The sequence below is a fragment of the Wyeomyia smithii genome, chromosome 3, assembly GCF_029784165.1.
Source record: "Wyeomyia smithii strain HCP4-BCI-WySm-NY-G18 chromosome 3, ASM2978416v1, whole genome shotgun sequence".
Lineage (NCBI taxonomy): Eukaryota > Metazoa > Arthropoda > Insecta > Diptera > Culicidae > Wyeomyia > Wyeomyia smithii.
The window spans coordinates 143,818,107-143,827,468 of NC_073696.1; the positions used below are offsets into that span (position 1 = coordinate 143,818,107).

General features: G+C 39.1%; 1 pseudogene; it reads left to right on the forward strand.

Moving 5' to 3' along the window:
* The first annotated feature begins 6,500 nt into the window (after nucleotides 1-6,500).
* Nucleotides 6,501-7,778, forward strand: LOC129728638 (uncharacterized; annotated as a pseudogene).
* Nucleotides 7,779-9,362: the final 1,584 nt, after the last annotated feature.

Below are 9,362 nucleotides of genomic sequence, written 5' to 3' on the forward strand. Positions count from 1 at the left end.
ATTGGGGCCGTCCTGTCAAACGAAAAATCCATGCACCGGCCGATCGCATTCGCGAGTCGTGCACTTATAGGTGCAGAAACAAGATACCATATTATAGAAAGAGAACCACTGGCAATTGTATGGGCAATAGAATATTTCAAACATTACATTTTTGGTCAAAAGTTTATCGTTTACACGGACCACAGACCACTAATAGCGATTTGGAGGCTCAAAGAGACATCTCCAACGTCGACAAGGTTGAGACTGAAGTTGCAGGGTTTGGAATGCAGCATCAGGTACAAACAAGGAAGCGAGAATGTAGTCGCAGATTTTTTGTCACGTTTGTCAGATGGGACGTGTCAGGGGCAAGAAACTCCCCACAGGCAGATAGCAATGATTACGCGCCAGCAGAAACGCCTGCTAGAGCAGCAGAAAAACACTTCAGATGAACTACAGGGCACAATACAAGATTTGAGTGCCATAGACATTGCGGATATCGCTGAGGACGAGGATGAGCAACAACTCGTCAATATTTCGTATGATGATTTTTCACAGGCATTATCAGATGACCTGATACCGAGCGAAACGGTGGAAATCTCGAAGAGAATATTGGATGAGAGGAATACCGAAGCTCGTCTTGTCATTTTAAACAGTCGGACGGCATACAGAGAACTTCAGACACTGTATCAACTGTCACAAGGACTGAAAGAATACGTAGAGGATGGTGTACTCAAATTAAAAGACAGAAAGGTAGGCGGTTTTATATTAGACGGCAGCGAAAATTCATTAATAGACTGCCGGAAATTCTTTTCATTGTTTTTAGAAATTTTCAATAGGAGTCCCACGGCTGTGAAAGCTGCTGGGGTAGTTCATTTAATATCATTTAGAAAAATCAAACAACGGGAGATTTTACAAATGATTCAATTTATAGCGGGTAAGCTAAAGAAGCAAATTATACTATATAATGCTGATAGCGAGCGTACTGTAAAACGGGGCGAATAAAAAACAGTCTGCGATATATCTTGCAGTGTACAAAAAATACTATTATGTATAAAATGAATATAAAAGTTTTAAAACATGGGTCTTGCCTCCCTTTATTAAGGGTGTAACGTCCATTTTGATAAAATAAGTAATTCATTGTTTCATTGAAAAAAATGTTGCATGTTTCTATTCACCCCGCAATGGGGCGAATAGAAACACTCGCCAATAAAATACGTTTTCTTTGTTCTGATAGAAAATTCTAGTTTTAATTTGAAGAAAACAGAACAATTGCATCATATTTATTGATATGAGAGGCAAGAAAACGATATAAAATATCAAAATAGTGGAAATGTTCGGTTTATTACTTCATGTTTGTTATCTTATAAATGAATATGTTCTATTAGAGTCCTGATTAGGGACATAAGGACTCGGGGTTGGGTCAAGCATTTCCACTGGTCTGGCATCTTCCGGTGTTTCATCTAGGACACGACATCCGGGAACATTTTGTCTTGGTGGATCTGAAACCTTGATTCATATCTCTCGGGTCAGTCCATGTCGAGCATCATGCAGCAGATAAATCAGACTTTCATCACGTTTTTGGAAACTAGCGTGGTTGTCTACTGGATTGAAGTCTAAAGGTAACATTTAATTTATCACAGAGTAGTTGATTCTTTATTTCGTAACCGCTCGACAAGGAAACAGTTCTTTACGTAAAATCTCAACAGAAACAGGCGGAGCGAATACGTTTTTGGACTTTTTTGTTGGTAAGTCCTGACCATGATGGGCTGAAAATGCACAAAACATGTTCCAGACATCATTTTACATATAAAACATTATAGCATTTCTCAAATCCACATGTTTTGGTACAAAAAATAGCCGCTACGGCGTTGTTTCTATTCGCCCCGTTAATCTGAGAACCGCGAGTTTTCCTTGAAACAAAGGTAACGTGGTGATGAATACCTTACGGCAATCCTTTAATTCACCGTAAAAACTTGAAATGCTTAACTACCGACCCAGTATATCACACGAACAAGTTCTAAGTGAAGCAGAATGGCTCCCACAGACAAAGCTTTTTGATACTCGGAAACGTTCAGAATTTGAGCCCCCATTTTGCAATTTTTTAAGCAAACCGACAGTAGTGCTGCTAACCCAAAAATGGGTTTGCAGGACTTGTTTACTATTGAACTATCGAAGAAAAAAAATATTTTTGCATGGTTTTTAAATGTAATCGAAGAATTAAAATCGCATTTTTCAAGTTCGGAAGTTTTGTTTCTATTCGCCCCACTGTTTCTATTCGCTCCGTTTTACGGTACGCTGGTTGCGCCGGATCAGATAGAAACAATTTTGAAAGAATTTCACGATGCACCCTTAGGAGGGCATGTTGGAGCGCGACGAATGCGCCAAAAGATTGGCACACTATTTACGTGGGCCACTATGAAGCGAGATATAGAGAATTATGTGCGGCAGTGTGAGTCCTGCCAGAAAAACAAAATTTGTAAGTCCAATTGGATTCCAATGCAGATTACGACAACTGCTTCGGAACCATTTGATACACTTTATACGGATATAGTTGTGTTACCCGAGTCTGATAGCGGGAACAAATATGGATTAGTCATGCAAGACGATTTGACTAGATACTTGATCGCGGCACTTATGCCGAATCAAGAGAGCTACACAGTAGCTGAAACTTTTGTGGAAAACTATATATGCAAATTTGGGGCACCGTTAGAATTAGTTACGGACAGACTTCCTGAAATCTCGCTCGCACAAAGAAGAGACAGTGTGCTTTGCGCTACAAGTCTCGTTTCTCATTCAGTCGCTTCGTGCTGTGTGCAGCGTGCGAGCGAGAAAACTTACCATTCGTACGAGCCATGTCTCGTCGCATGGGAATTTTTATTGCGACGTACACGAAGATATCTCGTCTCTCAACTTAACGAGTGCGGTGCATGGGCGTCGCGTACTTGAGACAGCTTGCGTGCAAATTCTCGTGAGCTCGTCTCGCGAGCTTGCCTCGCATGTTGCTTTGCGCTAATGGTGCGAGAAGGAAATTGATTTTGCGCAGAAGGAAACAGGCAGGGGATTTTATGTTGTTTTTCATTTACGGTGTTATAGCAGCATGCATCAAAACACCGTTAGAATTATCAATGATATAACCTAGTTTATTTATTTATCAATTCAAAATTCTGTGATTAATTCATCCGACTTTTGTTAACATGAATTAAGAACGTTTTGTTACTATACTTATTATGCTAACGGTACGAAAATGCACCGGATGCAGAGTGTTACGTTGGTTAACAGAAGTGTTCCTTTCGTCGGTTTAGATGTCATTGACTATCTTATGATAGAACTCTGTTTTGTAGTTCTAAGGATAAAAAATGTGGTTTGAAATTACAACATAAGTTTTTCGGGAGTTAAAAATAGTAAAACCATTGAAATTGTTTATATTTTCTAGTACATGTTGATGTTGGATAGAATTTTCGAATTGAGTACACTAAAGTCGCTTTTTATGCGGGGATACATGCCGCGTAAAAAACCGCGTAAATTCCGGAATCCGCGTAAAAAAAACCGCGTAAATTCTGCAATCCGAGTGAAGAGGAACCGAAATCCGCAAGAAAAAAAAAATACCGCGTAAATTCCGGAATCCACGTAAAAAAACCGCGTAAAAGCGACCTTAGTGTATAGATATTGCAAATCAAGTTCTGAAGGTTCGTGATAATCTGATCGTAGTAATATAGTTTTGTGAATTCTTCCGATTAATACACCTTCAGAAGGGTCTGACGGCATATATCGTATGTAGGTACGGTAGGCAGCCTATACACCAGAGAGACGCAGAGACACTCACCGTTAAGGTAACTGTCAACATCAAAACGGATAACGGCAATGCAAAATTATACAGCTCGCCCGTTTTGATGTTAACAGTTTCCTCAACGGTGAGTGCTTTGTCATTTCTCTAATATACAGTTTCACTAAGGTACAGTACGGGCGTCTCGCTCAGTTCGTAAAGCGATAAGACAACGTGTGGTGCGCCGCAGTCTCTTACCGAAGAAAAAGAAGAAAAGAAACCTCTCGTCGTTTCAGCGCGTGTACAGGAAGTCTGTGTACACGAGAAAGTCTCACGAGCTGTAGCGCACGAGCTGTATCAAGTATGTACAGTACGGGCGTCTCGCTCAGTTCGTAGTGCGATGAAACATCGCCTTGCGCATCGCAATCCGAACCGAAAGAGAAGCGAAAGAGCAACCTGCAAATTGCATGTGACGTGTCTCGTCTCGTCGCACATGCATGGAAATTCTACGAGCGAGAGAAAGATTTCTCTCGTCGCTTAAAAAAAAAGCGCGTGCACGGGAAGTCTGGTTACGGATAATGGTGCAAATTTTGTGAGCGCACTCATGAATGATGTGTGCAAGATCTTGAAGATCAAGAAAATTACCACTAGCCCATATCACCCACAGGCTAACTTGGTGGAGAGATCAAATCGTGAATTAAAAACTTACCTAAGGCAATTTATTGGCGGAAAACCGCACACGTGGGATAAATTACTTCCATTTTTTACGTTTGAGTATAATACTTCAGTAAACTCATCAACGGGGTACACCCCTTTCGAATTATTGTACGGGCACACAGCACGAATTCCGACCTCCATTTACAAACGGAATGGAGTGGACAATTTGACATATGAAACATATACGCAAGAGATGAAATGATATTTTTTGACCTCCACGCAAACGCGAAGGCCAACCTAAAAGATTCGAAGGAAAAGCGCAAGCAAGTTTATGATAGAAAGGCAAATGAATGGCAGCCCATGATTGGTGATTTAGTTTTAGTGAAATCAGTCCCAACAGGACCAGGTCAAAAGCTCCAGAATATGTGGAGAGGACCTTATGAAGTAGTGGAATTCCCAAGTGAAATGACCACAGTAATCAAAAACGGAAACCGTTTAGAGAAAGTTCATAATAACCGACTTAAACGTTATTATGACTGATTATATGAATCTCAGTTGACGGCAGAGTATGTTTATTGGAATACGATATTGGATGTTATAAGTTACGACAGCGCAGGCACCTGAGCACCTCAGGGTGACGGGCTGTATTTTTTTTTTAAGTAATTCAGAGGAAAACACGAAGTAACGCATGCTGAGTCTAATATATCACAAGATATATTCAAACACAAAACCCCTTAACGAAAAACGGACAGGTGAATACAAAGAAATTTTCCGGCTGTTGATGAGCCCAACAAACAACAGTACAGAACCGCGTTAACAAGAGCCGACCATAAGCTACGTAAGTTCGAGGCCAAAATTAGTAGGGGTCTTCATATCGAGAAGTATTTTTACCGACACGTATTTGCTATATGTTTACCAATGCATTCATGTGAACGTACCTTCGGATGCTTGGTATTCATGCACAAGGATGGAAAAACTCGTATCGCATAGCAATCATTCGAGTATCATTTCTGAACGTGCTATTTATAAGCTTTCAATCCTAGCAAACCATCACTATTAAAAGTTACATTCTCAAGCTTGCAAGAGACAACTTAGAGCAAAGAAATATATGGTAGCTTTCTTTGATGATTTTGTTTCAGTATTGCCTGCTTTAGGCGGAGCGAGCAACATATAGCGAGTGTTTCACGAAAGAATCGTAAACGATTGCACTCAAGCGATCGCAATGATTCTTTAAAATGTTGGTTGCTTGTAGGCGTAATTCGGCTACTCCACGTCGTGCTTTCACCGTGATATACCACGATGATTCTTGGTGATTTCAAGTATCAGATGCTAATGCACCATGCTACAATTTCCGTAAGCATTGATGATACCTATTTGCTCCGACAAGCAAACAATTGAACGCAATCTAACGTTCATTTGGATTCATAATTTTGTATCACTGGCGATAATATCTCAAAGCTTCTCGCGATAATGTTGAGTGCAAGTGAACTTGGATACAATAAATACTATCGTGTTTGAATCATTCAGTCTCCTTCTATGGTATTCGGAACTGTTAGAAGCGTTAGAAACAATCAGCAGCGTTTCTATGGAAAACTTGTACGCGAGTGGAAATAGTTGAACGATAACTGATAAATCAAAGAACACATTTGCATGAAATATTGCTAGGGAGTGAACTTTTCCATGCTTGTTCATGCATAAACGCAGTTTTGTCGAACTGAGATACCAGATTCATTTCTACATTTAGGAATCGTTTTGGCAAAGTTCCAAGAAATGAGAATGGATTTTTCAATACCACTTAAAATAATTAAATATCTTGAAGATCAAAAAAAATTAAATGTCTGAGCCATTTAGCCAAAGGTTAGGCTTAGATTAACTCGTTTGACATATTTCATATGATGAAAAGTGAGGATCATTGTCGTAAAAAAGAGCTATGTTTCGCTTTTGAGAGCTTATTAAAATAATTCTTTGTAGAAAACTCAAAATGCGAACTTCCAATTTTCACCCATACATGAAGTTGCGTTTTGGTAGGGCTGGTGCTGATTCGGCATCACTGTTGTCGTTGCTGTCCTGTTTCTTGTTTACATTTTGCAAACAGTATCCAATATGCCGAAATTTAGCGAAAAAAGAAAACTAATAAGTTATCTCAGAACAACATTTATCGACAATTTATTACATCTAGAAATATTTGCAGATGGTCAAGGTTTTTATAAGAGAATTGAAGTCATCTAATATAGCTTAAATGTATACATTTTTCAGACCAGCAAGATCAGGAAAACAAAGCTATCGAGGATTACATCTTTTCGAAAACGATCGCACAATATTGTCGGTATGCAGCTCTTTTTATAATTGGATCTGTACCTAAATCTCGACATTTACTGCTAACGTTCTACCAAACCTCGATGAAACCCGTTTCAAAGAATTGATTCGTGTTAGCTGGAGCAGTTTCAAAATAATTCTGGAACTGATTCGGCATGATGGGGTATTCCACACTTTGCAAGCGCGCAAGCAATTTCCCGTTGAAACCCAACATTTAATAGTTCTCTATCGTTTGGGATCTTATAACGAAGGCGCATCTATTGCCAAACTTTCTGCCTTTTTTGGAATTGGTGACGGAGGCACAATTAAAATCATTACTGATCGGGTTTTCAAAGCCATTCTAAACCTGAAATCGAGATATATCTCATGGCCTGACGCTACTGAAAGACGCGAAATAGTTGCAAGAAACTTCCATGAGCTGCCTCATTGCATTGGGTATGTTGATGGTACAGAAATTAAGCTGGCTGAAAAACCTGCTACTGATCCAGAAGCATATTTCTCACGGAAACACATGTACTCGTTAAAAATCCAAGCCGTGTGTGACTATCAAAAAAAAAAGGTTCGTCAAATGGTACTTGGTTACCCCGGCAGGATTTTTAACAACTGTGAATTATCAACGAATCCCTCTAAGTATTTCTCTGGAGCAGAATGGATAGCAGGCGATAGTGCCTATAAATTGACAACCACTGTTATTACACCGTACAGAATAAATACCACAGCAAGAACTATCGAAGACAGGAAGCAATTCAATAAAACGTTAAGCAAATTTCGAATTAGAATCGAACATTGCTTTGGACTGATGAAAGAGAGATTCAATAGTCTAAAAGAGCTGAAAATTTCTGGAAGTGATGAAAGCATTAAACTAGCCTTGCGCTGGATTCTTGTTATTACCATATTGCATAATATTCTAATAGAGCATCGTCAGGATGAAGATGACTTTGAACTACAAGAAACAGTAAACGATAACATAGAAGAAGACGATGAAATGCATAGCACGAATACGACAAACGCAGGAGAGCGGAAACGTCGAGCACTGTTTGAGATAATTAAAGATTTGCATTAAATTTAACCGTTTATTGATAAAAAAATCACATTACTGAGCGCCAAATTAAACATTGTTATTTGCTTTCAAATGCAATTCATACTTTTTGATTCGCTCAATGTACTCCATATCCAAATTCATCTTAGCCATCGCAAGCCGTTCTTCTTTCTCCAACTCTAACTTTCTGATTCCCAGCTGTTGAGACAGCTCTAATTTTTTTAATTCAACTTCATTTTCCGCCTGTACCTTGGCCAGCTGCAATCTTTCGTCTTCCATGTGTATCTGCTTATTCCATTTCGTCTCTTCAAACTTAAGAATTTTCTCTTGTATGTCCACCAGAAGCGAGATCGATCCAGAATTAATCGATGGTTTGTTCCTCTTCAGAGGTCGCTTCTTAAGCTGGTTTTTAAATGTTGTAAAATCCATGCCGCTGATGGTTCGATTCGCGTCAGTTCCGTATTCGCAATCTTGACTCAACACTTCCTCTTCTGTGATATTCTCAATTAAAGCAGCATCTTGAGTGACAAACTGGTCCGAATCGTATAATTCAGAAATGCTAGCATTGACAGGTTCCGTTTCAATAATGCAATCTTCATAGGTGCTGCTTGACGTCTCAATGACGACGTCCGGTTTAACACTTTTACGTTGATCAAAGATTTGCTCCAGAGTTTCATAATATGGACATATTTTATGTATATATTCCGATACACTTGATTCCATACCTTCTGCCAGCAGGCCAGCACCAGTTGATTTTTCCAAGCGTCTGCTTTTAAGTACGATGTCTTCAAGTTCCTCAATTTACTCTTCAATAACGTCCAATTCAAAGCTTTAATTGAGGGAGTTTTTTCAGCAATCTTTATGTAAAAAATTTGAGCGGTAGGTTTCTGGAAAAGGATGATAATTAAACAGCCAGAACTGCAGAAAACTAAGATAAATTAACAAACCTCTAGGGACTCCGGGTTATCTTTCACCTCTTCCAGAACAGTATTAAGCAGATCGGCAGTTTCTGCATCTGTCCATCGGTGAGTAGGTTGCAATCGTTGTCGTTTTCGTTTTTCACAAACCTGAAAAATATTTTTTAAGTATAGACAACGACAAAAAGCTAACTTATTTACCTCAGTCATGATTTTCATCCGCACAGCAACAGATTTGGGAAGCACAAGTTGTGGTCGATGCTTTGTTGTCGGCAGCTGCAGCAGGCACGGAGAACGAGGGGCTTGAAGATATAGTTTAAGATAAATGACATGCAAAATGTTTTCAGTATATCAGTAATTAATCCATTTTAGTGAGCATTTACGTTAATCTAATTTTGAAGGTTCTAATTTTGTCTGAAAACAACATAGTATAGTATATCAATCGAGCCTTTTTAAACGTACACGACAATACACATTTAATTTGGAAATTTACTATCGGAACTAAGCACAATGCAATTGCGTTAGGTGACCCCTTAGACTTGGTATTTGAAACGGCGTTAATAAATACTCATCAAAATCGACGTGTATCGACAAACGACCTGGTAAATCAGATTTCTTCTGAAGAAAATACGTGCTCGTAAATATTTGGATAAGTATACAAGGAATACACTGGATACGCTGAATACTCAGC